This window comes from Zonotrichia leucophrys, chromosome 2 (assembly GCF_028769735.1).
Source record: "Zonotrichia leucophrys gambelii isolate GWCS_2022_RI chromosome 2, RI_Zleu_2.0, whole genome shotgun sequence".
NCBI lineage: Eukaryota > Metazoa > Chordata > Aves > Passeriformes > Passerellidae > Zonotrichia > Zonotrichia leucophrys.
The window spans coordinates 75,037,911-75,064,762 of NC_088171.1; the positions used below are offsets into that span (position 1 = coordinate 75,037,911).

The following is a 26,852-nucleotide window of genomic DNA, read 5'->3' on the forward strand; positions in this document are numbered from 1 at the left end:
TCTATCAAAAGACTTCTGCTTGCTTGTATTAATAAAGCATTATTTTATAAAAGTTTTGTCTATTCTAACTGCTAAAGAAATGAAAGGCTATTTGAAGACTGCTACCAATAATCCATAAAGATTTGTCCTGCTGGTTGCTATAAATTTTTTTCCATAATTATTAAGTAAACCAAAGACAAGTTTTTATACAATATAGATTTTTTTTGACACCTTTCTTAGTTTCTTAGTAATTTAATCTTTTCTGTGTGTAGACTCTGTATGAATTATGTTTCATTTATAAATGACATAATTCCATGTTTGTAGATGTTTTCCATGTAAGTATAAACTTTTTTATTGCAATAAAATTCACTTTTAGCATCAGAACATCTGCACTCTAAGAAAGAGGAGTAGGAAGGCAGATTTATAAAAGCAAAAGAGTTTTAGCAGATATCAGGATGTGCACATTCTGAAATAACTGCAATTAATGAAAGACTGGATGCTGGACTGATTGTTTGGAGCTAGCTACTTCAGCTTTCAAAAACTGCAAAAAACCCCTGTTGTTTTGGTTAAAATGAGATGCCAGAAATCCAAAGAAGTCAAAAAATCTTTCTTGTTGTTTTGTTTTTTTTACTATAATAATAGATCAAGGGGAATTTATAACAGGAATCAGGGCATTGTAAGACATTGCTGAGGCTGCACGGAGAGTTAAAGGAAATGTTGGTATTGTCAGAGCAGCAGCTGGTATGAACACTACTAGATGGAATGGAGAGGTGATGCTACTTTTAGGAAAGTAACAGGGTACTGCTGTTTGATTTTTTTCTTAATGCATGCACTGTGAGATATTTTGCTCCTCCTTCTTTTTGTTCCTAATACTACCAATGTGTTCATCTAGAGTACTTAGACTGTTTGATATGGATCCTCTGCTCCTATATTACTGTCACCTCTCTCTACTATTTATTTTTATACTTTTATGGTTCTAAGAGACCTCTGGAGGTTGTCTTGTCCAACCCTTCCCACAAAAGGCCATTTAGAGCTGGTTGCCCAGGACCACGCCTAGACAGCTTTTGAATATCTCCAAGGATGGAGACTCCACAACCATCTGCACAACCTGTGCCAGTGCTCAGTCACCCTCACAGGACAAAAGTGTTTCCTGATGTTCAGAGGAACCTCTTGCTTTTTGGTTTGTGCCCATTGCCTCTGGTCCTATCACAGGGCAACTCAGGAAAGACCCTGGCTCTGTTCTCTTTGCAACCTTCCCTCAGGTGCTCATGTACACTGATAAGATCTCCCCGAGCCTTCTCTCTTCTGGTGCAGAGTTGCAGCTCTCAGCCTTTCCTCACATGTGAGATGCTCTTTGCTGGATTCTCTCCAGTGTGTCCATGTCTCTCTTGTGCTGGGATGCCTAGAACTGGACAAAGGATACCAAGGCATGGCCTTGCCAGTGCTGAGCAGGGAGAAGGATCCCCTCCTTTGACCTGCTGGCAGTATTTTGTCTAATGCAGCCATCAGCCTGCTCTGCAGAAAGGGCACGTTGCTGGCTCTTGTTCAGCCTGGTGTCCAGAGAACCAGGTCCTTTTCTGCCAAGCTGCTTTCCCACAGGTCAGTTTCTGGAATATGTGGGGTTGTTCCTCCCTGGACGCAGGACTTTGTGCTTCACCTTGTTGAACTTCATGAGGCTCCCATCAGCTGTTTCTCCAGCCTGTTGAGGTGCCTCTGGATGGCAGCATGGCCCATCAGCCACTCTTCCCAGTTTGGTGTCAGTAGCAGCAAACTGACTGAGGGCATACTCTGCCCTATCATCCAGATAATTAATGAAAATGTTCAACAGTATCGTCTCTGATACCCATCCTTGGGAAATGCTGCTAACAAGTGGCCTCCAATTAGACTCCATACCTAAGTACTTAGTACATTCATTTGCATTTCATGAATAAATAATCCACATTATAGATGTGCATGAAGTCATTGTAGAAGAAAACAGATAAGACTTTAGACTCAATCTTACAGAAATTCTGGAAATATTAAGATTATTTGCTTATCCTGCAGCTACGATGCGCTGCATAATGATCATTATATTTTCCTAGATTATTGTCTTAGAGGCACATATTCTCTTTTTAAAAAAATCTGCTTCATTGTGATTATTCAATGTATTGTATGACTTTGTCTGGGGCACACTTTTCAAATCCTGCTTTTTTACATAATTCCTAAAGACTTCTGTAGTTCCTAGCATTAATGTTTTCCAAACATTTGCTTGTCCTCTTACTAAGTGTCTGACTTGGGGCCATGATATTTAACCTTTTCCAAAAATATAGAATTTAAGACATAGAGAGAAACCACGATCAGAGGTACTGGCAGACTCAGTGAAAAGACACAGACTTCACTTTAACAATTTTTGCTGTTACTTCAGCACATGAAACTGAGTGTTCAGCACTTCTTTATATCGCACCTAGCACTTCAGTCAGAAACTTGGAAAGAATCATATATAACAGGAAAGCAACCATTAAAGATATCTGGTTCAAGTAATGTGTTCAGCATCAAGCAGGTGTAACTGGCAGAGGACTAGATATGGTCTCATTCAAAAAAGAATGTTTTGATTGTGAAAACTTCTATTTCCCCCTCCATTCAGTTCCATTCCCTAAAAATTTTCTGGCTACTATAAAAGACATTTTTTTCTAGATAACTGTTGCCAGACTGTGACTTACCCATAAACCAGTCCATCTTGTGCAGCAAGGAAGTGTACTTTCTGGATTGTGTGAAGAGAGATGGAAAATAATTAGGATACATGTGTAATAGATTGATTTCTTTTCATATATGCACTACAATATTTTAGTTTAGTTTTCTTTATTTATAAGAAACAAATCTGACTTTTGTTAACTTTGGGGCACTTGACTTTTATTGTTGGGTTTCTATGTAAAATATTACAGAGATAAAAAATGTACCAAATGTGGGATAAAACAATGAAGAAATAGGATCATTAAGCTCCTTACAGGTCACTGCTAGGTTTGGAGTCTTTACAAGCACCACAGTGATCAATACTTCAAGGGCTCATGAGGCTACTTATGTGCTGTCATGCTCCATGTGGGCCAGCACTGAGTGGAGAAAATTCCACTCAGTGGACAGACATTTGCCAGTAGCAATGATTAGGAGAATGGGGTCTAATTCCAGATATTTCTTTCTCATCTTTCTTATACCTTTTCATCTTCCTAAAAATGCAAAAAAATGTTGGCCTAGGGTATCTCTGCCACTATTGTAACCAGAAATGAAAAGAAAGAAAGCATCTCCACGGTAGTGTGGTAGTAGATACATAATTTCAGATGATAAAACTGCATAACTTGAAGATGGCAAAAAGCAACCCCACAGTCTCTGGTAAGATCTTTATCTGTCTGGCTTTTCATTTTTTTTCCCACCTCAGGTTTCCTTGTTCAGTTTCCATGAATTTATTTCTTTGCCCCTATTCTGCCACTGCTTCTTCCTTCTTGCTTCTTTATCAGATATACGTTGTTGTTTGTCTTTGCCTTTGCTGTCCAAGAAGAATGAGTCCTCCAGCCTCCACTCCTGCTTCTACCACCCTTTATTTTCATGCTCCTTGACCTAATCTGTCCCTATTGTTAAGCTTCTGTGACTCAAAGGCCAGCTGTACCCTGTGGAGTTTCACATTCTGCCTTCAAAACATGAAGGTTGTTTCACTTCTGTGAGAAAATTTCAGCTGTATAATTTTTTCAGATTCTCTGAAATTTCAGTGTCATTTTGGCCAAAATGCTTTTAAATTATTTCTGCCCAAGGCAGACCATCAGTGTAGAAAATTTAATCCTAAATAATTTGTTTGGTAAATTTATAAGTAACTAAAAATTGACTTTTCTAATGGGAAATATTAGGCAGTGTTAAAAATAGGTTATGATGCCACCTTGTTTTAAAGTTACTGTCATGTGTATGAATAAGTATATGGTTGAATAAATGTTTTTCCTTAGATGACCATATGCTATCAGTATTCATAGACACTGAATTTTAAGCAGCTGATCATACCAACAGAAACAGTAGTTTGTGAAAAAGTATGGCTTTTCTAGAGTTAAACCTCAACTTTCAAAGTCAGTCCAGTTTAACAGTACACGTGTGACTTGCAGTAACTGTGCCTGAATAAATTAATATCTCTCTAGGATAAATTCACCTCAGCTGAATAAAACCCTAGAAGAAATGTACCAAAATACTTCTCAGAAAAGGGAGTAAGCACACAGTCAGGGTCTCTGACCTTCTTTTTCCTGAATTATTTCCATTTATTTTCTTTCAAAATTTGGCACAGATCTCTGTGTGTATGTGTGTGTGCATGTGTAGAATAGATTTTTCTGCATTTACACAAATTGTCATTTATTACCACCTTTGTGGTTGCAAATGAGAAAAATGCTAAAAAGAGATGAGGTTTTTACCTTAATATTCAACACTTAATATTCCGTTCATCATCCAAAAAGCAGTCCAGTTTTATAAAGATATTTTGCATCCATGTATACACATTTGCACATATTTGTGTCTCCCTTCCTTAAAATTTAATTTGTTAGTATTACTAAATTGGAAGTGTAAGTTTTATTCTGTTGTGGGATCAAAGCCTAAATCTAATATGTTAGGAGACAGAAGCACAGTTGGTACAGTCCGAAAAGAAAGTTCCATGAACTTTACCTTCAGATTGATATGAGAGGATTTGCTTAAAATAAAATAATCTTGTGCTTTCAGTTCAGCACAAATAAATGTGTAAACTTGGAAAATAGCAAAGGTGCCTCAATAATATTGCCAGTTCCGCATGGATTAATGGGAACTGTGAATGTATCTTTACATGGTGTGGTAGAGACTAGGAAACTTGAGTTAGTCCTTTGACAGGAAAGGAGAAGATGAGGATCTGAGAATGAAAGTCATTGGAAACCAGGAGCAGAGGGGCACATGGCAGTTCTGATTTTTATAGTGATAAAAGAATGGGAAAGGGAGAAGGAAAGAATACTCTTTTTTCTACAGAGATTTTATACATGGCACTGTATTTACGAGCCCAAGTACAACGAAAGCCAATAAATTTAATTGCTTTCCTTGAAAGATTAAAAATCTGTCAGGGTAGATGAATTTCTCAAAACAAAATCATTTCATGTATGGCAGTAAAAAGAGATTCCCTCTGCCCCCACAGCTTGGCATTTTGCTGCTTTACTTGTTTCTATCTCCAGACGATATCTTCACATGCTAGTATAGTATGTTCCTGAAATGCTGACTTGCTCATCTGCCAAAAGGTTGTGCTGAGGTGATGGGTCATTCCTGTTCCTACTGATGATTACAAATAAGGGAAAGCAACAGCAGGTGGTTATATCAGGAAGTGATGGTAAGTCGTGGTAATGATCTTGCTTTTTTTTTTTATTGTCTTTTATCCTGAAAGCAGCTAAAAACAAGCAGAATGGTTAAAACTGAGTAGCCCAACAACACCCAATGAGCTACATATTTCTGTATTAGATTTCCTAATAGTGAAATAGTTGTCATTGTTACTTTCTTCCTCACTCCCAAATACATTTTTCAACTCCTGTTTTAAGAGAATTTGGCTTTCCTTTTTTTTTTTTTAAGACTTTTTTTTGCAACCAGAGAAAGCCTCATATGACACTTCTTAAATAGAGCAATACTGACATCCATTGGTTTAATCTTATGTGACTATTTGTTAAATCTTTTCTAACTAATGTACACAGAACTCTCTACAGTATCACAATGAAAGGATTGAATTTGATACGATCCAAGAAGGATTGTGCTAAGTCCAATTTGCTGTATTAGAAACATGAAACCAACACAGATTACTCGATGCAAAGAAACACATTGCAAAATGTGAAGTCCAAATATGATGACTAAAATAAAATCAGGAATCACAAGTACCAAATGGGGAAAAAATATTAATGGGGAATCAGTAGTGATGCTGATTTTTTTTTTTTAGAACCACTAGAAATGTGAAAAAACCTAATTTTATATGAACCTGTCTTGTTTCATATTAATCATAAGGCAAAATAGTGAGGTGTGAGGAAAAATTACTAATCTAATAGAAAAAAGCAGTTCAATGAAGAAAATAATTAGTCTCTGGTTTCATCTCAGCCCTCAAAGGTTTTCCTTTAACTTGGCGGCATGCTGGTTTTTAAAATAGATATATCTTTTATAAACATTGCTGTAAGACCACTGGTGATATAATGAAGTGGTTACATTTAATGAAGAAAAACACGCCACCCAAAGTGGAGGTGTTTTCAGTATTCATTATTACGACGAGCTAAGCAGATGAGGCTTAGGCTCCAAACCCAGAGAACCATTCTGGCAGCGAAGGGAGAGCGACAGGCTTTCACAAAAAAAGCTTTCCGCTCGCTGTACCCTCCCACCGCATTCACTTGCAAATCGCTGTGTGCTCGGGAAGCCTGCACTTCCCCGGGCTCCAACCTTCCCAGGGTAAGTGCTGCGGCTCCAGCACAGCCTCTCTCCGCTCCCCTCCGAGCGAGGGGGGACGCTGAGAGGTGTCCGTGTGTCCGTGTGTCCGTGCACGCTGCGCGTCTGTGTGTCTGCGGTGGTGCGTCTTCGCTTTTGGTGGTGGGTTTTTCTGTTTTTTTTTTTTTTCTTTTTTTTTTTTTTGGTCGTAAATCAGAAGCTCTGAATGAAAGCCAGTCGGAGGGAGAGCTCCCCCCTTAGCTTTGGTTCCGGACTGTCCAGAGTTAAGTGATGCTGGGAGAAAAAGCCTGAGTTAGATCCAAGTAGGATCAGTCTTAAAAAAATAACAGGAGAAAACTGACCAAGAAAAGGACTCTAATAGCTCGTTTTTCAGTTTGGTTGGGGTGGACACCACTTTCTCAGCAGAATAAAAGGTAGGAACCTTTCTCATTTTCTTTCTGTTGGTATTATTACAGTTATTGTATTAGAGCAGTATGTTGTTTAATGTGATTCCTATATTTCTTCTACTGTATGCAACTTTCTGCATTTTATGAATATGCGTCAGGAGTAATGAGACAAGGGATAGGAAATAACTGCTGTGCATTCTCTCCTCAAAGTAAACTGATATCATCATATGCATTCAGGATTGAAACACCAAGCATTTTATATTTTTTCTTCTCCTAGTAAGCAGGCTGTCTTTTGAGCAGCAGTTTCCATCTATAGTCAGTTCTTGAAAATTCAGAATGGGGGGAGCAAGTCTAATTGAATTGAAAAAAGCACAATGTTTCCTAGTGTAACAGTTATGAGCATAGCATGAAACACACACATATGTGCCCTCACTTTCTCTATACCTGTGCAAGTCTATTGCAGCTTTCACTGTTAATCATTCTGCCCTGGATTGAATTTCAGAATAATTACCTACACTCACAGAAAATGCTTCTTATGAAGGAAATCCCTGTGGAGAGGGATAGCAAAGTGGATACAAGCAATATTTCAAATATCTATACAGAGCTGTATGCACACAGATGGGGATAAAATTGCCTGGTTTGACATTTCAGTAAAGGGGAAGTGGAGGGAGAAGGAAAAAACAGGGGTTAGAAGGGAAAAGGTGGAGGGAGGAAAAATTCAGTCTGCACCTGTGTGAGCATTTATTGTCAATGCTGCAATAAAATCCATATTTGATGTGGTGTTAAATTAAGTCAGCACAATACAAACCTAAATCCAGGCTCCCAACTACTAACTATTGATGCCATTGTCAGCTGCATAAGAAATTTTCAATAGGCTCATACTGTACATGATACTAGTTGCAGCTGTAGAAATCTAACAGCCCTTCAGCTTAGGAGAATGCATCTACACGTGCAATCAGTGACAAATAGCAGCCAGCATTTTGAAATGGACCTATCATCTCTGTTGCTTCCACACAAATGGAGCTGTTGCCTATAATCTTCGTCTTTCATTTCAGTAAAAGCCTCTGTATTACCCCAACAGCACTCCTGCTGCTTTGAAGGTATTTTTTAATTATACAACTTGTTGTGCATGTATGTGTGGATGCATATGTGAGTGAGTGAGTATGTGCACAGTGTGAGGAAGCAGGTCTGTAAAAATAGTGTGGGGCGTTTTTTCTTCTCTTTTTTTTTTTTCTTCTTCTTTTAAAGGTGGTAGGCTTTAAATTTACATGGTGATGTTACTGGAGGGGAAAGGCAGAGAGTGGGAGACTGGAACACACTTCTGAATCTCTAATTCCTTTTCACATATGGCATTTACTAGGAATATTACGAGTCTGGTACTAAGATTTATTGAGATTTTTACAGCTACACAAACTTTTATATTAATTGCTTACCTTCTGAATGAAATAGCAGTCTTTGCTCTTTTAGAGGAGGAAAAGAAACAAGGAACTTAGGGAACTAAGGAAAGCAAGAAGGAAACAGGTTATCTTCCTCAAGAGTTGAAAACCAGCTATTTAGAGTCAATATGGGTTTATGGCAAGAGAAGAATACTTCTTGGATTATCAACTCTTAATGTAGTTTGGGCCTGAGGGCTCATATTTTTATATACTTTGTTATATAAAAGTTTGAATAAATAGGTAATAATTTTTGCTGCAGTTTCTGTTAATTTTCATTTAGATTTATGTCTGTGGTTTTTTAAGTGTGGTGTCAAGACAATGATGTGCACTTAGAGAGGAACACTGAAATGTCTGAAGAGTGATGATTATAATGCATATATTTAAACTGAAAATTGATCCTGATTATTTGATTTTCTTGTTACTTTGAGTAGCATTGGAAAATATGTCTTGGCTACTTGCCTTGCCAACCATTTATATATATAATACTTTAAGCAGTTTGGGGGAAAGAAAATAGCAAAATACAACTTAAAAAGACTGTATATAGAATCTTATATATTACTAGATTATCTATTTGGCTTTGCATTAGAATAAATGAGTCTAGATACACTAAAACTTCACACTTGCATGTTCTCAATAGACAAAGGGTCTGTGAAGAATGATGAAATACTGAAATGTGCTCACAGTAGACACTGTGTCTACTGTTCTTTTTTTGTGCTTAGCAGTAGCTAAAAATGCAGAAAAATAATGTTATAGATGAGTGAAAATGAGCATAGAATTAATTAAATGTAGAGAGAGATTGATAAAAATACACATCTAGACATACAAAGCAGTATACAAATTTCAGCTAAGTGATGTAAGTTTTTTTCCTTGCTGAATAATTAAATGTAAAAGTCAGAAAAGGTTAATTTGAAGATAATATCTGCCTCTGATTCGGAGAGAGTAATTTCCTGATCTGAACGTGATTTCCCAAGGAAAGAAATGAATGCAATAGAGCCTGTCTCATCTGGATAATTCTGTGCAAGTGATTTTTTTTTTTTTAGGTCTGCTAACCATACTTACAGTCTTGTTGAAAAGGAGTATAATTTTGTACCACTAGGTTGCAGCACTGGTACAGGGGGTCAAAGTAAGATTGAACTACTGTTGAATAGTAGTAATGGGGTGAATATGGGGTTATGTTAATATTATTTTAAATTTATTCATTCTTATCACCTGAAATCATGTTTGTGAACACCAAGGTGTTTTAACTGGACTACATAAAATGTCCTTCATAGATTTGAAAAAACTTGCTCTACTGCTAATTCTTTGACATTATTATTAATTAAGTGACTGACAGAAACAGAAGAAAACCACTGATTATTTGGGCAGAATATAAGGGTCTAAGGAACATTTTGTGAGTGACTTCAGTGAACCACATGAATATTACCACTGAATTTGCTATGGGCTTTTTACTAACATACTATTTGATACATTGGTTTTTGTAAAGGAGGAAAAACTGAAATTAGAGAAGTAAAAATCATCTTCTCATGAGCAGTTTAAATATGCCTGAGTAAAGTATTATGAAGGGTGACTTCACTGCACATGAGGATGCCACATCACAGCACACTTTCATTTGCTCTATATGAGCAATAGCATGTAATAATAGTATGTAACTATCAATGAAAGCTTATAGAAACTAAAGGTGCAGTTCACTGAAACATTAGGTGATTAAAAAGCACACATGCTGCACATGCTGGCCTTTCAAATCTGCTAATGTGAACACCTGCCTTTTGAGAAAAAAACTCATAATTCCTCTATTGTCTAACTTCTGGAAAGCCTTAAAAGCAAAAAGAAATAAAAGAAGCAGCAATGGTATTCTGGGCTCTAAATGTTCTCCAAATCTCTCTTTAGGCCAAGAGGAGCTTCTATAGCAAAAGTTGCTCACGTTTTGCTCCCTGGATTTACATGTCTTCAGCTTTGAATCATTGGCATGGTGACTTCCCTAACATGCCTGTTTCTGTGGGTTTATGACTCTACAAAAGAGCAATAGAAAAAAAAATTGTCATCTCTGCGAGCTGTGTGTATTGTAGTGACCAGACTGCATTACTGCACACAGAAAAAAAACCCAAAAAGGTATCAGCTGAACCTGAACACCTCTTTTCATCTGGAGGGAAGCCAGAGTACCACCCAACCCAAGGCTATTGAGCTTATATATTCCCTCTACTGGCCTATCAGTCTATTTTTTCATATGTGGGTGATCTGGCAAAAAATTTGCCAGTTGATATCTTATACACATTTCTTTTTACATACAGTCTTCCTGACTATTTAATGTCAGAGACAATTACCTCAGATGCGTATGTGTGATTTCAGTAGAGGTGAAACAGGGACAACCTTTATCTTAAACAGGGCTTGCATTCTAGGAAGCAGAATACTGTAAAATTTCTTTCTTAATTTAATTCAGCCTTTTATTACTTGACTTTTTCTGCAAGTCCCACTGCTGTTTCTTGTCTTTATTAACTTCGATAAAATAGATCGTGTTTATCATTTTTTTGTTAAAGAAGTGTGTCCAGCAGGAGGCATAAAGCTCTAGTAGCATCTCAGAGGTACTTCCTAGCTTGTCACAGGGCATCTGCTCTGGGATACGAACTCAAGTCTGCTATCTGGAACTGTGTACCTTGTACCAACAGGCTTCATTGGGGAAATACAAAGATTTAGGAAGTTAATTGGATGTAATGAAAAGCAACATGGGAGGTGTCCTTTTTAATATTATTCCCACATGTATGTCATTCTTCACATGATGTTTTTATTTGTAACTTCTTATGGCATCTCTTAATTTTAACTAAAGTGAATGTTGAACTATATTTAAAACAGTAGGGAATCATGTAATGAAGAGTTCATGTGTGTATGTTTATGTAAAGGTAATGATTGAAAAAATTACTTGAAATAGATGTTTCCAGAATTCTGTTGCTTCAAAGCTACAACTGTATTCTTCTGTTTTCTTAGAAAGCAAAAAAACCCTCTTCAAATACTTTCTCATGCGGAACTGTATATAGTATGATACATATGAATGTATGTATGTACATGTATATTTTACTGTTAATATTCCATCAGCTACCACGTTACAGATTGCATTTATTGTATCACCCTAGTGCAATATTTTGCATTACAAGATAAAGAACATGATATGCCACCACTTATCCAGACCAGAACCTGATCCTTAAAGATGGCTGCAATCCTCATGAACTCTGCAGTGCTACAATACCCAGATTTTATGAACATGAAGAATATATACCAATGTAATTTGCAGTATTATTGGCAAGACTCAAAATGCAGTGTCCTAGAGGACTGTTAATTTTTTCCCCCCAAACTAACATAAAATAAATATATAGAACAGAAGTTTTTAGTGCATGCATCTACCACACTTTCTATCTGTTTAATACATGCAAAAATTATCTTATTAATTGTCATACTCTCCTAATAGTAAGCACAAATAAAACAGAGCTATACCTGTGTATAGAAAACTTAGAAGCTGTGCATTCTGTCATTAGTTCCTCTAAGTATCACAGCCTTAATCAAGAGAGTTTCAAACATTTTATATCTTACAAAAATGACAAAATACATGGAGTAAATCTATGATTTTAAATGAGAGAGAGAAAATATACAAGAACCCAAAGTATGTGTAATTATTTGGAGTTAATATTGACAATAGAGGGAGGGTGATTAGGTTTATTCCGGTTCTAAGTATTCCAACAAAAATTATCCCATAAATGTATCAATTCCTTTCTCTTGGAAGTAGTGAGTTGTCATTTCCCTGATGCCTTTTCCATGGTGTGTGGAACTGGGAACCGTATAAATGAACACTCATTTTATCTCTATGTCACCAGAAAATTAGTTAAAAGTAGACAATTAGATTAGATATTAGGAATAAATTCTTTACTTGTAGAGTAGTGGGGCACTGGAACAGGATGTCCAGGGAAGCTGTAAATTTCCTATCCACACTAGTGGGTGGCATCATAACTCATGGTAGGAGGGCCTTGGAACTACATGATGTTGAAGATCTTTCAGGTTATTCTAACCCCACCCTTCTTATGACTCTATGATAAAATGTCATTGATTCTATAAACCATTAAAATTATAAGTAATACATCTACTAAAAGTTTACATGGGCTAATTAGATTGATAAGATTTAATCCTTAAACTTATGTTGGGTGTATATTTGCTAGTTTGTTTTTTTAAATGTTGAGATTATTCAGAAGATGATCTGGACTTTCAGGTTTTTAGAAATAATTGCAAAATGAAACTCAAGAAAAACAGAAAGCACAGAAAGAAAAAAGACCCAACTGAATAGGTTTAACTCAAAAAATCACCAAATATGATGAATTGAAGCAAGAGAATGACAATATTTCAGTTCTTACTTCCTTTCCACCTGTAAAAATGAATTTTAGTAACAAATTATGCAAATAATCTTTTATAAAAAGTTTACCTGATGCTATAGATCATATTTTCATTAAGAGTATGGATACCTTCTAATTTTTGGGGTTTTTTATTTAATATGGGACACGGTTTTTACATGTTGATACCGCTTCATGCTATATTATTTTTTCATGCATTATAAGTTTGATTCTGTGGCATAAGCTATGTAGAGCTGCTATCCTGCTCTCCTGACTTTCTACTAAAAAATAAAAGCACTGTTAATCAGAATACTCATGTATTAAGCCATAAGTAATAGTGTAGACCTCAATTTATGAATGTGTTAATGGGGTACACCTAATTACTTTGCAGCCAAATCAAAAAATTTCCTTGCTTCTGAGACTACAGAAATTAGACATTTCATTATGGCATGAAATATATTTTAATATCTACTTAAGCATATTACATCTAAGTTCCCTATATATACTTCTTTCCACTTCTCATGGCCAAGTTTTAAATATTATAGTCTTAAAAAAAAATAGTCTTCTAAATCTTCTCTTAGGGATAGTTTCCACAGTCTTTTGGCAGAAATTTCTGATGTCAGTTAAAGAGTGGGATCTCACTATAGTGAGAACCATTTTAGGAAGTGTGATTTTTCCCCCTCTGTTGGACAAAGATTATTTTCTGACATTAGCATGTTGAGATGTGCTCTTTCCCTTGAATGTGAGTGTGGTCCTCATGGTAAAGATAGCACTAAAGCTGGAATCTTGATTAAAATGGGTGAACAGAGTTCCAGGCATGATATGTGCATTTGGTTTTCTTTATGACTTAGGGGCATTTTATTAAGTTTCTGATTAAGAAGTTAAAAGTAATTGTGCTACGTGTTACTGGAACAACTTTGTTTTCTAGTAGTCACAACCGAATGGAATGTGAACAGATAGAGATAGATGGATTTTCCTCTCTAATAGCAATGTTTTATAAAATTGCTGATACTATTCCTTCAAATTTCCCTTAAGTGGTTTCAAACCAAATAGTATCCTGATTAGTCTAATTAATTTCTTAAGGAAGAAATGTATTGGGGTTTTTTGTTTGTTTATTAGTTTATACTATTTAGAGAGTCTTTAATCATTCTGATCACCAGAATAAACTCATCTCTACTGTAAAATTTAAGCACATATGTAGAATACTTCTACAGGATGGAAAATTAAGACAAAATCATACATTTATTCCTTCCATCCTTGATTAACAAAGCATCTGAATCACTCTGAAACATGTGCTATTAGTGAATATATCCTAACTGTGATTGGTTTTCTCCAGTTTTTTATTTGAAGCCAAAATAATGAGAAGTAGGAAAGGAAAGGAAAGAACTAAGACATAGTGCATCATATTATCAATCCCATTAAAGTTTTGATGAACATAAATCTTCTAGAAAATTGGAGAATCTATAATGTGACTAAAAAAGGGTCACTAGGCTTGAGATACACTAAACTGGAAGCCTGAAATATTGTGACAATGAAGGAGAAACCAATTGTTTGAGCTTTGAAATCAGAATTTGCCTCTTTTTTTTTTAATACCAGTATAAATACATTTCACTGCTTTGAGGGGTTTAAATGGTATTTGCTATATATTGTGCTTTAGAACAGAACTTACAAATGAGCTTTTAAGTTTTTACTTCTAGCAACAGCCACTTAGCAGGAGTTACAAACCAGTGGTAAAGCTCAAAGTAGTTCAGCCTTCTAAATTACAGGACCAGACCCCCTGTGTTAACAGAGCAGTGAGTTCTTGTTAAATTTCAGGTTGTGTACATTCAGGAGAGAAAATACCTGCCATTTCCCTGCTCCATGGCTGCAGCCATCAAGATCCAACCAGAAAGTGCTTGTGCATGTGGGGTCTGAGGTTGTTTTGCCACTTGGGCAGGCTGTGAAGGTCAAGGCTAATGGGGTGAAAGTGGCCTAGGTGGATCAGTCCCACAGCTGCCAGCTACATGGTTCCTGATGAAGCTCTGGAAAAGCACCTACGTGATTTTGCCTTAAAGGTATCCATGACTATTGGGTCACTTTAGTGATGTGACTGGTTCCTTGTTTCTCTGAGTATGCTGGTTGGAGTCCATTTCTACTTCTAGTATATTAAAATCCTTCTTTTCAAAAAAAAAAAAAAAAAATAAAAGAATGCCACAAAAAAAATCTTGATGCCCTGGTACTAAAAGATTAATTCCTGGACAAGTTTAGAAGCTATTTAGTTATCATTGCAGTGGATTCAAACTGGGATATTAGTTATGAGAAAGATAAAATGAAAAAAAAAAAAGATGTTATAATGGCATGATGACAGCAAAAAAAAGTATACTTTAAAGTATTCTTTCTAATTCTATCTAAGTAAACAGAAATCATCCCAATGATTCTAATGTTTAATCAAGTGCTGACTTCTCAAGGATAATCCCTTAGTTCTTTAAAATATATGAGCTAAAATGAAGTGATGTGCAGAAAAAAATGTTTGAAGGTAGCCTAATATGTTTCTGTAAAATCAGAAATACTGGTGATGAGGATTAGGACAATACTGACACAAACATATTTCTTTTACAATATTAAAATTGTTCTTTAAAGGAAAAAAGCTATAGTGACTTGAAATTAGCTGTGAAATTTGTAGTTCTTTTTTCAGAGGTGTTTGCTTTCTTTCTCATTGGAGGTTATGAACTGCTTTATAATAGTAGTTTTGCTGAAATTATAATAGACACGTGTTACATGAAATAATTGCCAGTGAAATGATTATGGCTTGAATTTTTTGTCCTACATGAGACTATGGGGTCTGGTTTTGGTTTGCCTTTATGCAGTTAGCCCTCTCCAAGCTGTTCATGTCACATAGTAATGTCCTTCGTACAGGATGAGGTTTTGCTGTGGGAATAGAAAAGCATTCATTTGACAATATGGTATCCTACAAGTTAGAAACAGTTTCTTCACTTTTCATGTTACATATCACACAACTTTTTAAAGAGCTCAAAAAATTTGAGATAAACTTTTTTTTTTTTTAAATTGTATTTGGGGGATATAATTGAGCAGAGTAAAGGAACAATTCATAATGCACAAACGAAGTTTCATAAATTTTCTTTAAGGGAAATTATACATTGCTGATGGTTTTGGAGTGAATTTTTTTGTGTCTGTTCAGGTTTTATTAATATATTAGATACAGTTTTACTTCCCTGTCCTATAGGGGAAATATATAATTATAAATGTCCACAGCTAGTTCTTTGCAATTTGTAGGAAACTTAAGCTTTAGTATAACAATTTTTTTCTCCTTTAACTCTGTGGTAAGTCTCTACATTTTGGTAGTTTGTCAAAGTAAGCAGAATGATATTCATAACTTGCTAACCAAATTGAAAGTCAAATATTGAAGACATTTCTTGTGCAATTCCCTGAAAAGTGTTCCTATTTCAGATGGGAGCCTTAGGAATGCAGATACTTTTAATCTTTTGGTGCCATCTCGTGGCAAGAACATAATTATATGAAACAAAGAGGTAGTCTTTTCAGCACGTATTTTCTAAACTTAGCAAAAATGTACGTTGCTTTTGTGATATATATTTATGTATAAATTTTAATATTGACTGTAAAATAACAAACTAATTCATGCATAGGACAAAGCTATCTTGGGTTTTCGCTTTTCTTCCTTTTTAAGAGCCTATAAGTATCGATTTGAGAAATCTCACAAAAATTGACTGTCATTAGCACATAGAAATAGATTTTTAGTCTGCTGCATTAGATCTCTGTAGCATACTTAACTGGTTCAAGGCAATTGTCAATATATTTTTATTCTAGCAGTGCATTACATCTCTGTAGAATACTTTAATACTTAGCTAGCTCAAGGCAATATTCTCTTCAGCATCCTGTAATGTTTAACAGAAAGCCAGGGTCTGTGATAGCATTCTTGTGTTTCATTTTATTTTCTGGTTTTGGCTTGGGAAAATTCATACCAGCCTGCATCCAAAAAAAAAGAGCAAGAACAGCACAGGAATGCTGTATATTTTTCTGGTATTTTCTGGTGGGATTCAGAAAAATCAGTAGTTTTGGTTCTGTGCTAAATAAATAGTAGCTTAATACGGAGAGGCTTTAAAGATAATGCTTGTAGGTATCTGCAATCAGTAAAGATCACATTCTTGCTCAGTTTCTGAAGAAATTTTCTATACATTGGTCCATATTTGCTTACTTAGCTCTAACTTCCAGTCTGAAGAAAGTTGCTAGATGCAAATATACTATTCTCTTTAAAGAGCTGGAAAGAGAATCAAGATGTCTGTCCTGCTTTTACTTATGGTGGGGGGTTCTCATTCTTTCAAAAGTAACGATGTTTTTATTCTTAAAAAAAAAAAGAAGAAACTATATCTTGTTCAAATAACATCCAAATATGCTGTAGTTATTGAAAATAAATGTCAGATTATTACTTTGTGAGTTATTAGAATATCCTGCGAGCTGAAGAAGAAAATACTATCAATCAAAGTTAGTACCAAATGACAAATGACAACACTGTTTAAGATCCCACCTGTTCTTTTCATGTCAGATGATTCCATTACTTTCTGTAAACATTACCACTACTATGTACTGTATACTTCCTGTATTTTTACAGAAAATAATATTAGAAGGATAAAAATTCAAGATATATTTTCTAGCAATTATATGGTAAATATTAAAATGTTAGTCACTAGAATGTGATTTTTAATAATCACTCCCTAGCTGAGGTACCACTGGGATAAATTCAGTGTACTATGATAAGTCAGTCAACAGGTGGTTGTTGGTTAGATATTGTGTGATTTCTTTGATTAGGGTTAGCTAGATATAAAACTCCCTTGCCTATCAGCTAGAAAGAGAAGAATCATAATAAGATACAGAATTTCAACAGTTTTATACAGGTATGTGATAATGTGATTATTTCCTCCTCATCCCAATACTTAACATTTAAGTGTTGAATACTTCTCTCTCTTTTTATATCTGCCTCCTGTAATAGACTACAAAATTAAAGTGGTGACTTAAGAGAGAATTGCAATTGCTCATTCCAGTGAATTGATTAGATGTATATTCCCTTGCAAGAACAACAGATCTAAATATGTGTCATAGTTTTGATAGAAACATAGACAGAAAAGTGTGAAGCTTAAGGCCTCACAAACTAAATCTTAAAAAGGTACAAACTAAATCTTGAAAAGGTTTATAGAAAGATATTTACCAATATATTATCTTCCTAACTTCTTCTTCTGGATTAATACACATTTGTTTATGGATGCCAGTGTAAATGTCTTTCTGTTACTTTTAATACAAATAGTACAGAATATTTTACAGATTATGAAAGAGGAGGAAAGTAGAATTCTGTTCTATGTTTTGCACAGGCTTTTTTTTTACTTTTCTTTTAAGGCATTTTTAAAATGTACTTTCTTCTAAAAGCTTCAGCAAAGGTAGGCAGCATGCTTCACCTGAAACATGGAATGAGATGGGCTAAAGAGCAAGCCCAGGGACAGAAAGATGATGCAGCATGCCATAAGAAACCAAAGAGAAAGTCTCCAAAGAGATGAGATTAAGAAAATTTGCAGAGAGTGTTATGTGGATAAGAGGGAGGTAAAATCAGTTTAAGGGATAAAAAGAATACGTAGATAGGAAAAAGTATTAGAAAGATGAAATAATTCAATCTATCAATGTCTTCTTTGAAGTTAGGGAGGGAAGAGGAAACATGGTCAATTTAAGTGATTCTTCCTATTTGTAAAGCTTCTGGAGGTGAAAAGTTAATGATTTTGTGATTATCTTCAGAAAAGCTTGGAAATAAGTATAGCACAATTTCAGAATACGTTTTTGAAAAAATGCTAGGATCTCCTCAATTTTTTTCTGTAAAATTCCTTGTATTCCCTTACTTCAAATGGCACCTATTGAACAGTATTTTTTTCTCTTTCAATCCCAGGGTGCATAATTTAGTTAGAATTTTAGGTAGGAAAATACATTATTTATGCTGGAAACTGTTGGATCCTCTGTATAAAGGGGAGACTGAGAAGTGGCTGTTACTGAACTTGTCTAGATGATCAAAGGGAAAAAATGCTTTTTAAAACTGTTTCTGGGGTTGGTCTGTCAGATAAGGTTGATAGCTGAGCTGTGGAACTTGTGTATTTAGTGTGTTCTCCTGACTGTCAAAATTATTTATATCCGGTGTGACGACCAGTTAGTCTAAGCAACACATACCTAAGCTGTGGCAGTGAAAGAAAAGAAATCATCCTGCTGTACAACTGCAGTAGTAAATAACTGACATGTTTCAGGGCCCACAAGCCTTCAGAAATTTTAAACAAGACATAAAGGTCACAAAAGCACAGGTTCCTGACAATCATGGGTGCTGTTATTACATGCACAATGTAGCTGTGCCATCTTTTCAGACTCCTGCAGAAACAGTCTGAATGAGTTTGTAGCTATGACTTTGTCCTTTGGAGATTGCACTTCTTAGGACAAACTGGGAAGGGCCTTTTCAATAGAAAAGAGAACTGCAAAATTAGAAGTAGCAACACTGATTTGTAATTTTTGGCATTTGGTTAGACTTACCTTTATCAAAGTAAACTTGGTTGTTTTCTTGTGAAGATAAACAGAGAAGCCTAGGTATGTATTATCTGCAAGTGATGTGCTTTTTTCCTTCCCTACCTTTGACAGTATAGAAATTATTATTATTATTATTGTTAATAATAATAATAATAATAATAATAATAATAATAATGATAATAATTTGTATGAGGTATTAATATAGAAATAAGAAAATAATTAAAATTATCTCTTACTGGACTGATGGGATGAAATCAACATGCTTCAGAAATAAAAATGTGTTTTCCTGCAATGGATTTATAGCCATACGCTCTGATGTAAAAGCACTATGACAGAGTGTCATGGGGATAGCTGTCACTTTTTAGTATTGTTAAGAGAATTCAGGAAGCAAAAGGCAAAAGGAATTGTAGTTCCTTAAAAATGTGACAGAAATTTCCAGCCTTAAGAAATTTTAAACTTCTTTTTCCCTGATTTTACCATAATTTTTAGTAGCCTCACAATGTCTTGTGCAGGATAGAAACACTTTCAGAGAAACTAAACCCTTTTTTCTCTAGAAGTGTCTCTCTAACTGCATTCAATTATGTTCTACTCAAGCTAAGGAAAAAAAACACCTTTATGTCCAGATATTCCAGAAGCCTTTATGATAGTTTTAGACCTGCCTACATCTCTTTTCTAGCTCCTTAGGTGTTTGTGACAACTGATTTACATGGGAAAGGAACGGTGGCAATGATCAGCTCTCCTGCCTTTTTTTTTTTTTTTTTTGTTAGTCCACGTTGCTATCCACAAGGACTTCGCAGATTTTGCCCTTTGAAAATACCATACTAGTCTCTCTTGCCGCTCATTTAAAAAACCCAAAATCCTGCAAGAGATTAAGCAAGAATAAATCTTCCTCTTTCTGCGTGTTTTGGTACTTCTCTGAAAGGCATTTTGGTTAACAGCAACAGTCAGGTGCTCTTATCAGTTAGGCCACGCTTGAATGCTGGGGCTTGTTCAGGCGGAAGAGTCATGCATGTGAGGAACCAGGAGACTCAGGGCTGGACAGCACTGCAGGAGCTCCTCGTTGTCAGTGGATTTCTGGTGCCCTCTTTGCAATAACAGGGAAGGAGTTTGCCTCCAGGAAGGACTGAAAGCCACCTCCTACTATATATTTCAAACCTGGAGTTTGTATGCAGAAAACCACAGAAGTTTGAGGCCAGGTTATGTTGATAAACTCAAGTGCTTCTGTGCAGAGGAGACCCCAGGAGTTCAAAAATTCTTTAAGCTTGTGTTTAATTTCCAATACTGTTGACAGGATTTGATCAGATATACAAAGTTCAGCACATTTATTTTTTTTAGTTCTGTCCACATATGTCCACACTTGTGCTTTGGACAATTTCGTCCTTAAACACAGCTGTGCCTTGTTCTGAGACCAATTTTCTAATAGAAAATAAGAATAAAACAGCTCTGTATTTCTGAGATTAACTTTTTCTAACTTCCAGTTAACCATCAATCTCATATATTTGTCTCAGCTAGTGCTTAGTAGTACTATGTTCAGAACTTATAATTTTTCCAATACTTCATTGGTTTCCACCTTCATTTTAATAAAAGGGTAATTTTAATTGCTCACATAATTCTTAGGAGGCAGTGACTTTTTTCATAGCCTTTCAATGATATCCAATAAGTATTTCTCAGGAAGTTGATTTAATTGACTTAAGGACCACAATGAGCAGCCTGCTTTAGTATTGAAATGAAGAGGACAGTTGGAATGATTAAATTTTATGGAGAACTCACATGATTAGAGCTTGTCCTGGAAGAGAAGTGCAAAATGAGAACTTTCACTGAGCTGAACATTCTTATTGCCTAGGAAGTGCTCAATTGCACTTTTGCTTCAGGGTACATTGAGCAGAAATTTTCACATCCAAAGCAATATAGGGAATTATATATTTAATAGAATACTAATAAGTTACCTCACTGAAATACCACAGTGTGGCAAGTCAAACACTGCCAAGTATTTTAGAATTATTAAATCTTCCACATAAGACTTTAATATATAATTATTAGGGAAATCAAATTTCAAGCCTTTTTAATACAAATATTTTACTTCTAGAATGTTAATGATTGCTGCATTATCCTTTATGTGTTTCTGTTCATACAATTTCCAAAATTATAAGCAATGTTTTTGTAATATTACTTTTATTCCAATGTGGCCCAGCTCTTATTCAGTTCTTGATCACTGGCTTTCTTTCTGTGCTGTGTGGGTACTGGTATTTTAAAGTTTCTTTTATGCATCATGTTCTTTGCCTAGGACATACTTCTTATGTTCATTGCTTCTCACTTCACATTTCCTGTCAATCACAGATGTTTATCTTCATCTGTGGGATGTAATATAGCAAATTAACAACTGAATGCTTTAAAATGCAATAAAGAATTGAGTGCTTCAAAACAATTGGTTCTTGTGAACAAAAGGTTTACTGAGGCAGGCTAAAAGGAGTCTGAAGTCCTGTGTTAGAAACTTTATTATGTAGCTACAACATAGAACACTTCTTTTTTTAGCATCAAAATATATAAATTCAGGCATAAAAAACTTCTGTTGTAGGTGGCTGCTAAGTAATGTCATACTTCTTCCAGGTATGCCCTTCCTGGGCTGTATCACCAGGATCCACAAAAACTGGTTAAACTTGAGGAGACCTAATTGGTGCAGCAATGCCCTGAAACCATGTAAGAGACCATATGGCACAGTAGCAAGGAGAAAAATTAAGAAATTGTTCAGACATCGACAATCATATGATAAGTCCTTTTACATCTATCCATAAGAAAAGACTATCTCTAGGTATCAACACACACATACAGATTATTCTTGGAGATGCTGTGATACTTTGCATTTGCTTACAAATATATTTTTTCTAATGTTTCTTCAGCCTTCTGCTAGTTTTTAAACATTGATTGTATGGTGTATTCAGTGCTTTAAAAAATATTCAATGCTCTCAAGGGTATTCATGATGTACAGCTAGAATTCCTAGATAATTTTCGGTGTATAAAGGCTATTATTTATAAAGATTTAATTAACGATAAAGAAAAGTCTGGTTTTATCATGTCTTAGTTATTAGCTCCTAATAGGTGTGTGAAGTAATGGGGGTTATTAGGCTGCAACAGTGTTTGTGCATAGGCATAGACCTGTTATCTGTTTGTGCGCTGCCTGGTTGTTTGCAAAACAGCAAAGGCTGCAGAACTACTGAAGAGCTTGAGGCTGTTTTTTGTCCATTCAATATATTATAATTAAAGAATACAGCCACCGCCGCCCCCAGACCATATCCACTCTGCTTAGTCTGTAGTCCTGTTACCTCCTAGAAATTTTATATGGATGCTTGGGCAGCACATTATTTAGTGAAATTTGAATTAAATTATAGCTCCATAACTGGTGGGCTTTTTTTTCTTTTGAACTCAAACAAAACTAACCATCAGTATTTAGCTTAGAGAGGGAGCATTGTAATTACCACTGTATAGCAAATAAAATAAATCTTCTTGATCATTTGAGATTATCAAAAATTATGGGATACAGTTATGAGTATATAGGTGTTGAAAACAGCATTCTAATATCAGTTTCATCTTGGGAATTTTTACTAATTGGGCTGCTTTGCATATAATCTCTGGGGCTCCTTCTCTGTAAACAGATTCTGGTGAGATTTGCTCATTCTCTTCAAAAGCCTTCCATTTCCTTGAGGTCCTGTGCCATAATGCTTATGTAAGGAATGAGAAAAAAATGTTCATGAGGGAGAGAAGAATTAGGATGTCTGAGCTGTGTATTGGGAGGGGAAACATAACCCAGGGTATATATGATGTACATTTGTTTGAAGATATGCAGCTTTACCCATTTTTCACTACACAGGAATGAAAAGCAAAGAAAATCTTTCTACAGTGTGTTAGCGTTGGGTTTCCAGCATGAAGACAGACCTATGTGAACTGCCATGTTTAGGTGTGTCTTAGTTTGGAGAGACAGGTGTCTGCTAAGGAAGGCAGGAACCTCCCCTGAATGAACATGGCAAACCACTCCTCGAATGCCTTAGGTTCTTTAACAGGTCCAGCTAAAACGCCTCCTGAAATGACATGAAATCCCTATTTCTTACATTTTAAATTAAGGGGCTCTCAGGTGAAAATATGGGAGCAGGAATAACAGTTCTTTATTAGAGAAGAAAATAAAAAGATAAAATAAACAATGCAGTAAACTAAAATAGCACTGACAGAGTCAGAACACAACCTGACACCCTGTTGGTCAGGGTGTTGGTAGCAGTCCAACTGGAATTGTGGCTGCAGTCCTCCAGGTGTGGTTCTGTTGGAGCAGGGACCCTGTAGAAAGGTGTAGTCTTCTTCTGAAGATCCAGTGGAAGAGGCAGCTGTTCCTCTGGGAAATCTAGTGAAGAAAGCCATGCTGGTGTTCCAGGATCTCAAGATTATATCTGGGTAGGAATGCTTGGCTCCTCCCTCTGGGTGGAGCATCTCACAATGGGATGCTATAGCTCTTATCAGTCATGCAGTGGCATTCAATAAAGATAAGGAAAACTGCCCACTTAACAGAAAACAACTGCCATACAGATGGCAAATAGAAAACAATTTGCTTGGCAATCCAGGACAAGGTGCTTGTATTTTCTTGTACTTTTGGAAGTCTTTCTATGGAATCCTGCATATGGAAATATTGTGGCCTGTCAGAGACTGTCACAAAGATAAGACATTTGTAAAACTAAGACTAGGGAATAGCTCACAGAGTTTGGGAATAATTTGGCCTAAGTCAGGTTCATCCCTGTCCACTGGATATGGATTGTATTTGTATACTTACGTAAAATAACATGGTAATATATAATAAAATAAATCTGGGAACTTTCAAGTCTGATGAAGTTGTTCGCCATTTTAATGAAATGTTGATTTTATTTTTTCTTAAGAAGTTTTCTGTAAACAATACTGATTTATTTCTACTGCTTCTTTCCACAGTCTCTTTGGAAACATAAGATTTTTTGTTTAATGCTGAATGACGTGTCACATTAGAGCTTAGTGTGATTTGAAACAGCTGAAATAGCTAAAAGAATTAAATGTTATATTGGAGGCAGGTCCTTCTTAATAGCAATGCGATTACAATTTTCATAGGATTTTTCCTCTTTCAGACAGCATTTCTTCTGCCTGCTTAGAATCATTTCATCTTTCTTTCCTTGAAGACACAGTGGGTACATAAGCATTAACCATTTTGTGTTCAGGCCCTTGGGCTGTTTCCTGATCCAGCGAGGTTATGAAGTACTGCTGAAAATCCAGTAGTCTAAAGGACCAACTGTAAAAAATCCCCAAAACATAAGGTGAGATACTAGTCAACAAAATATGAGTAAGCATTTAGTTTTTCAAATTATGTTTAATCCCTAAGCAGCTCTGAAGGCCAGCCTGCAAATATTACCCATTTAATGTGGAATCTACATTAATGGAACACTTCATTATTTTTGATTTCACAAAATAGGGCCAGTATGATTAAGAATGGCTCAGAAAACTCGGTTCTCCTTCGTTCAGTTATTGTGTGGATGTGAAATATATCTCAAAGTATACATTATATAATAGCATTTTGTAACTTTTTTCAGTCCAGATAAAATGAAGTTCAAGGTTAGTCTTTTGGGTATAGCACTTACAAGGTTAAGGATGGATAGAGGAGGAGAAGGAAGTTAAGCTTCAAGACAGTCTTAAGAGATTAATTGTACTATGTTAATGTGTGCTAGTTCTGTCTGTAGATGTGATTATCATAAAAAAAATTTTTAAAAAATTAACTGGGCTGGAGTCTGTGGGGTTTTTTTCAGTTGTTCTTCTCAGCTACAAATAATTTTAAACATTATTTCTTGCACATTCAGTAAATATGGATTACAGATTAACCTCCATCCAAGTCATTCATATTTCTAAATTGTAACTTGTTCTTCCCTCTCACATGCTTTTTTTTCTGTAGTGTAGCAGTACCAGTTTGTTCCATGTGCCATGACAGGCATGAGATTTCCTTTCCTCCACACCTCTTAAAATGTGGTGTTCAAAATGAATTTATTATTTTAGCTGAACCCTTCCCATTGTTGCTTGAGTAGAGAAGATATACTTTTTTTTTCTTATAGGTAATAGTCCTCTATATATATCAGTTTTGTTTTTTTTTTAATCCTGATGATGTCTGCTGTTAAATCATATTCAGTGATCTTTGCCTCACAAGCATTAAGATGGTTGACATTTAGTAATTTTTCTCTGTCCACCAGGCATGATAATTATTCAATCATAGGAAGAATTAAGAGAGGAACTGGAGTGGAAAATGTATACTTTTAATCAGAGAATGACTAATTATTCTGAAGCTGCTTCAGCCAATTCATGTTCTATACTAGTAGTAAATTCATTAAGCCCATGCTTTGAAAACCTGCAAATTGCAGTGAACAGTGTGTGGTCCTTGAGAATTCCTGATTCTCCTGCTGAGCTGGTTTTATTTTATCAACATGTGAATGTGCTGCTGCTGGGTTGCTGGGTTTTCTAAATGTCTTACAACTGAGTCATCCCATAGCTTAGCAGTTGCCTGGCTTACAGCTGCACACCTTGTCCAGTGTTGTTCCATCCCCTTCAGGGGGAGTTTACATCACTTCTCACCTAGAAAGTGTTTGTGGATTTCTTCAGTATATTATGTCTCTTGGTTGTAAAACATATTGTAACTCAGCTAAAAAAATTGCAAAAGGTGGCCATTCACATCTAAATTCTTTAATTACCCTTTCCCGTTTAATGCAGAGATCATAACATCTTGCTGCCAATATAAATTGTATTAGCTACCTGTCCTAAATATATTTGTAAAAGAATGCTGCTGTGCTAAGACAACATTCTCCAACTTCCTTCAATTTATCTGTCAAACACTGCTCCTCCAGTGATTATTGAATCAAAATTTTCAATCTTGCTTCTGTTCCTAATTCTCTTACAGAATTGTTTCATCCTAGACATCTCTGACCTTTTTTTTGTGTCTTGACTTTGTCTATTTTACCTTCTTCTTTCCCTGTTATTGCTTTATATTCATATTTAAAAACACAATGTATTTTATATTTTTGAGGCTTGTTTCACTATGTTTTGAATGAAATTACAGTGTCTTAGCCAAAGTCTATTCTTTACTGCATTTTCTATTCCAGTTTTGCACTACAAAAGGTTTTGTTTGTGCCATATAGTTTCTTTCAAAAGTTACTCCTCCTTTGGTCTTCTTGTCTTTCCTGCACATAATATTATCATAATCTTCCAGTCCTTTGGGATAGTGCACCAGCTTTCTAAGATGCTTTTTATATGGTTTTGAACTTTCAAAACAAAAAATGGTGTGATTTTCTAGGTTTGCTCATTTTTGTATTAATGTACAGATGTCAAAGACATCTGATTACATTCCTAATACAGTATCTCAACCCTGACTTGTTTTTTTATACTTCTTGTCTCTCAATTCTTATTTATTCTGTCCTATATTCTTTTTCCTATCCATACCTAACTAACATGTTTGTGTTAGCATACCCATGTTTCTTCTCTAGAATCCTTTTACTAAGCTAGTACATAATTTTTTGTTCCTTATTCCCCTTCAGGTCCCCTAAGGGAAAAAAAAAATCATCTTTATGTAATAACTCAGTGAAAAATATCCCCTAATTGAGGAAGGCAAAAAAGTCCAGATGACACAGTCAGTCACAGATTTATTT

At 35.5% G+C, this 26,852-nt stretch overlaps 1 protein-coding gene across 3 annotated transcripts in view; it reads left to right on the top strand.

The window, feature by feature from the left end:
- The first annotated feature begins 6,261 nt into the window (after nt 1-6,261).
- Nucleotides 6,262-26,852, top strand: part of CDH10 (cadherin 10) — a 94,510-nt gene continuing 73,919 nt past the window's right edge. Inside the window, exon 1 of one of the 3 annotated variants that reach the window (XM_064705455.1) lies at nt 6,262-6,417. The gene's annotated coding sequence lies outside the window, so the exon portion shown is untranslated. Of the gene's footprint in view, nt 6,418-6,439; nt 6,556-6,612; nt 6,828-26,852 lie in introns of those variants that run through there. The other 2 variants (XM_064705453.1, XM_064705451.1) reach the window with 2 other exon arrangements.